Raw genomic sequence first — 6,000 nt, 5'->3', positions numbered from 1 at the left:
TTTCTAGGAAAACTTCTGCTAAACCCTGCTTTCTTCGTTCAGTCAAGTACCTCTTCAACTCACCAAAGGCCGTAACATGATATCATGTTTGCAGGTTTGAACAATAAAAGCACATTCAATTACCCTTATATCCTGTTGTTAAGAGATGTAGCCAGTTTCTTTGATTCTATCGCTGTTCCTAGAAAGACAACTATCGCTGTTTACTTTCCGGTCTGCAATAACTTTGCTTTGAATACAATTTAGAAGCAGAGGATGCCATCTTGTAACAATGTGGGATGACATGTTGGCATGCGCGACTTCATTACAAGACTACTAGTAAGAGCTTGTTGAATCTCAAGCCTCTGCGTTGCATGACGTGGGTCGGTCCGGCCAGATACATCGTAAAACCCTTTGAATGACTTTCTGAGGCTGTCTACACCACCCAGTAGTCACTTTCGTTGATATACTGGTCTGCGTTCTTGGAAAGTCTTCGATTAAAGGACAATATTTCTTCTTTATTCCGAAGGTTAGAGGACGTACTTAGGTTGTTTCTGAGTATGCGATAGTTTTTCATGTAACAATGCCTTTTCAAAGCCGTAAAACCATAATCAATGAGTTTAAAATTGCCAATCTTACTTAGGTAAATATAAAGCCAAGACCACCGCGAACGCACCGTAGCCTGCACTTCCACCTGTTTTGTATCCAGCAATTTGATGAGCAACACTATGGAGTATATTAAGTATAAAAGAGGTGTCGTATCAGGTCGTCATACTAACGTGAACCGGAATTCTTATTTTGTTTTTAGAGCGCCTTTTCTGGTTAATTTACTTTCAATGTAGAAAAAAGATGTCACAAGCCTCCAGAAAAATCACTTCCCCTAAATTTATGTCAAAGGGGGTGAGATGAAAATGCGCACCAGTGCTAGGCCCATGAAGACGGGAGGCAAATTAAAATGATTTTTATTTCAATTGAAATCTTAGCCAGTCTTCAGATACTTTTTATCGCCTGATAAGATACATATAAATTGAATCATCACTCCCCCAAATTTCAATTTTATTTGTTGTATTGTACAGTGTCGAAACAACAGCGTTTTCTTGTTGCAGCCAACTTCGGCTCTGAAATAACACTATCAGAGCAGTACAATCTTTGAAGCAGTGAGCTGCACCATCGTGCATCCCTGAATTGAATGCCCTGGTGATGCGTTTATGTGCATTAGTCTCAGGGCACTATCTGATGAATGATAATGATGAAGAACAACTTTTATTTGGTATGAAGGGTTTTTTTAAAACCCTTGCTAAGAGTCGGCCAGTATGCATTGAGATCAGGCGGCTGCCTGAGCTTGATTGATAATTTTCGGCTGGTCTTCTAAGCCTCGGCTGAGCATAAAAGCCTCGCAAGTGTCTATGGTGTGTGTACCATCCGATATCTGTGGGTACCTCAATAAAATGTTGATCATGCTTGCCAGTCTTTCGCAATGTTAGCATTTGCGCTCATCTTGATCTGGATAGAGTTTACTAAGCAGCTGTGAATTTGGGCAAGTTCCGACCTGTCATTATTGCCAGATTGGCTCTTCCTCCTGGGTTAGTTTACGATCTGCGTCTGGGTATTCTTTTTTCTTAACCAATAGTATTGCGTCATTTCTCTGTAGGTAAACATCCTGTTTTTTTAGACAATTTGTGTTCTGTGAAAGGGGGTGCCACACCCTACCCAGAAAGTGAGAACTCGGGCGAGCTCATTTGCTGTTTTATTGCCCATGAGACCCTGGAGGGGCGGGGTCCACAATAGTAAAACGCCATGGTCCATTGGGTTTTTGCAAGGATTTTGACCACGGCAGCTGATATTCGTCCTCTGTTATAAATGTCTATGGCGTTTCTTGGGTCTTGGATAATTACTTTGGTATTTTTGAGCGTAGCTGCAGCGCTATCACCGCTTCTTCCGCCGTTCTAACAGACGTATTTCTGATCGTTCAGCATGAGCGTATGACCGTTTTCTCCTCCTTCGCAACCGCAAGCTTGCCTCTTCTGCAATGGTATTCCGCAGCATCAGTGTATAGTACATTGCACCATCCTCCATACTTCCTCTGTAGCGCTTCGGCCCTGCTCTGACGCCCATCCTCATGAAACGGTGGTTTCATATTCTTTAGAAGGTGAGGGATACGGATATTGTTCCTGATGTCAGCGGGAATATCCTCTTGCGGGTCGGCTGTCGCTTCATAGGGGATGCCGAGTTTGCTGAAGATATATCTGCCTGTATTCGTTGTCAACAGTCTTGGTTGCTGTGCAACTCTTGCGGCCTCGTTCAGCTTCTCTATGGGGTTGGAGACACCTAGCTTGTTGGGGTTGCCTGTGGAGACAGATGTGGGAAGTCCTAGGGCAGTGTTGGGGCTTTTTCTAGTGAGTGCGTCTAGCATGCCCTTCTCGTCCTTGTTTAACTTTAAATATGGTACTACGTACATGAATCTGCTGATCACAAACGCTTGAGCAAGTCGGAGGAGGCAGGCTTCTTTCATGCCTGTGTTCTAGTTTGCAATTCTCTGAATGAGCCATTTAGTTTGTTAGGCACTGCCGTCTAAATGAATTGTTGTCTCATCATTTCCACCGCTGGCTTAACGCCATAGACCCAAAATGCGGATGTTTTTCACTCTTTGTGTTTCCTTTACGCCTGCTTTAATCTGGATAGTTCACTTCTAGTCACTAATCCTTGACCCTAGCTTGTGAAGGACAAAAACTTCAGACTTTCCTGTTGAGAATGTCAGCGCCTTGCCCGATATATAGTCTTCAATTTCCTCCACTGCCGCTCGCAAAGCTTCCTTTATTTAGCCGTCATTGCCCCTTGCTATACAGAGGGTCACGTCGTCCTCGTATAAGCTGGGATTAGGCGTTTCTATTTTCCGGAGGCGTTAGGTGAGTACAGTCATGGTGATATTGAAAAGAATGAGCGACAGAACTGACCCTTGAGGAGTACCTCTATTGCGAAGGCTTATTTCATCAAGTGATCCTAATCCAATTGAGACATTTTCTTTCCTGTCAGTGGGAAAAGTCCCAATGCAGTTGTACATCTTCTTCCCCACGTTAAGGCATTCGAGTTTGTTCGATATAGAAGTGTTTTTAACTTTGAAAAAGGCATTCGCAACGTGAAGTGCAACGATCACTCTGGTGTCGTTTGTCTTGTTTTCCAAAATACGATTTTAGTTGGAGGATAATGTAACATGTTGACAACTGTGGATGGAAACCTATCATTCTGTTTGGACAGAGATCGTGATCATCCATTTAGTTTGTCAGTCTTGTTTGCACGACGTGCTCTATCAGCTTTCCTACTCATAATGTGAGCAAAATAGGCCACAGGTTTCAAGGGTTAATTTCTTGCCTGGTTTTGGAATTAGGATGACCTGAGCCAGTATCCATTCTTTAGGAATGCTGCTTTGTTCCAGTATTCCCGCAAATATGTTGCGAGATTTTCACCGACCCATCAACTATGTTTCTGGGCATCTTGTTGGTAACTCTGTCTGGACCAGCCGCCAACCCGTTTTTAGTTTATTGAAGGCAGCTCCTATTTCGGCTATCGTTATTGGGATGTCCAGGAGGAAATTTTCAGGGACCTGATATGGTGGGGGGAGAGACTGTTTCCCTTCTCTGATGTAGCGTTTTTTGAGCTCCTCTAGCAGTTCTTCTGTGCCTTCATATGTGTGCACCAGAAGTTCCATTAGTGGTATCTTGGCTACTTTGCTACCTTCCGGGTTTATGAGGCATCCTAGCAAATGCCAGGTTTTGGCTACCCTTAGCCTTACCTCCATCTGGTTGCAGATGGTCTCCCAGTTCTGCTTCTCTCTCACGCTCGCTGTGCGCCAATCAGCAGCATTCTCATCGTCTAGATACCCCTGCCACACAAGCATCCGTGCCTCTTTCGGGCAGCCATGCCGCCGGACTCCCTTGTGTCGTTGTCACGCTATATTTTGGTGAGTATTATTTGAGAAAAGAAACGCCCGCGGTGAAAGAAACAGACGTACTCTCCGGCCTCCGATTCACCGAGAAGCACTTTTTGACCATTTCTTCTGCTCATCAGCTCAGCCCTCAGCCAGAGGTTGGCATGGGTGGCCCTGACCTTCGTGTCACGAACAACGGTCAGTGTGTCATGGATAAGCTGCGCCAGCAGCAACCTTTCCTACACGGTGCAGTTAGAAGACGGCTTAACGCCACGTGTAATGTTCTGCAAGTCCGTTCACTGTCTCTGCACGACTTCAAATAAACAATTGACCGAGCAAAGACACCAGACTATACGAGACAGACAGCAGAATCATAGAATACCTGGAAAGGACGCAATTAAACAGAACTACTTCTATGCTTTGATGTACAAAAAAATTGTCATGCCATCATACAGCGGCGCGCTCTAAAGACGGCCGGCGTGAGACACACGAGGAGCGGAACTTAGGGCTACCTAAATAACTTTCGAAAGTTCACCATCGTGCCCAATGGCGATCGTCCGGCAGGCCATCCAGACGCCCCGGCTTAGGGCTTTCAGTGTGTTCACGATACTCAACATCGGCAGTTGTCCTGCCGAAGGTGTCGGTTTCAGCTTTGAAAGGCGAGCCATGTGGGTGCAAAGGGTTTTGGTAGAGAGCCGAGGCGACGTCCCACAGCCCCCAGAACGTACGCGATATTGACAACGTGCACGAGCCAGAGGCGCCCACGGTGCCGAGGAGACGAAACGAGTACAAATTCTACCGTGTTGCGCACATCACGCCGTTTTCAACGTCGACAATTATTAGCGCAAAACCAAAACATATAGTGTAGTACATCTCCACAACACCACGTTCCCTTTGCAGTGACTTGCTACATCAGGAGGCCTTTCACATCGATACGAGAGGAGAAAGTCGGCCAAGACCACAACCTTCAGCAACTCATCCCATAACGTCCGTGAAGTCTCTGTTTAAGGCTGAGGCTTGATACATGGCCAGCGTCAACAACTTCCAGTCGATGTGACAAGGCACTGGAGCACTCTCGAGAAACATTACAAACGCGTATCGAGCTGACGCTCACCAAGAAAGCAAGCTCGCCAATTTCTGAAACTACCGGAAAGCAAATCCGAGGTATGCACACGACAGATCTGAAAACTCCCCTCGACTCGCTTTGGGAAATCAGCTGAAACACTGAACCGTTAGGAGAGCCCTACACCATCTTCGGTACACGTTTTATGTAACTATGCTACTAGAACATTTCACCGAGCTGGGTTCAGAGGTTTGTAGTCTACCGTTACACATTGGTAGCGTTTGGCTGTCGTGAAAGCTGCATGGTGGAAGGTGCACCGCTACACACTACACAAGAACAGCGTTTGATGACAGCTGTATCACAATTCATCTTACGCACCAAACAGCAAATTCTTAGGATTCCAGAAGTATCTTATTCACTATCAACGATATTACGGGTCCCTGAGAAGGTCGAATCCCCAGCCTGCTATGCGGCGTACCGCCGTGTACAACCTGCCGCGTTGCGAAGCTCAGCAACGTTCTGAATAAATCTTCATTCATTCATTCATTCATTCATTCATTCATTCATTCATTCATTCATTCATTCATGCATTCATTCCAAGGCATGGCATCCGCGCGTTGAAGCTGCGCCGCGGCGCAGAGGTGTTCCAGACGCATCCGAAGCACGCGCACGTAGTGCCAGGAGACGCCCACATGAGACTCAAGCTTTGTATCAACTGGCGGTCTCTGTACAGGTTCTAGAGGGCCATGATGTTCCAGAAGTATAGAGTTCTAGAGAGACTTGTTGGGCGAGTTGGTGCATTTTGTCAGAAGGGGTAAACTGCGCTAAGGAAGACGCTACACAGAGAGAGGTACACAAAGACAGGCGCAGTCTTGAGAGGTACATAAAGACTGCGCCTGTCTTTGTGTACCTCTCTTTTGTGTAGCGTCTTCCTTAGCGCAGTTTACCCCTTCTAGAGGGCCATGATAGTGCTTTGTCAGAACACAGTGCCAGTTGGCGCAGCTGCGAGTAGCCTGCAAGAGTGTCATGCGGTCTT

Source organism: Haemaphysalis longicornis, unplaced genomic scaffold, assembly GCF_048455015.1.
Source record: "Haemaphysalis longicornis isolate Haplotype H1 unplaced genomic scaffold, Haemaphysalis longicornis Haplotype H1 scaffold_23, whole genome shotgun sequence".
Taxonomy (NCBI): Eukaryota; Metazoa; Arthropoda; class Arachnida; order Ixodida; family Ixodidae; genus Haemaphysalis; species Haemaphysalis longicornis.
The sequence above is the reverse complement of the archived record's forward strand: the minus strand, read 5'-3'. Positions refer to the sequence as shown.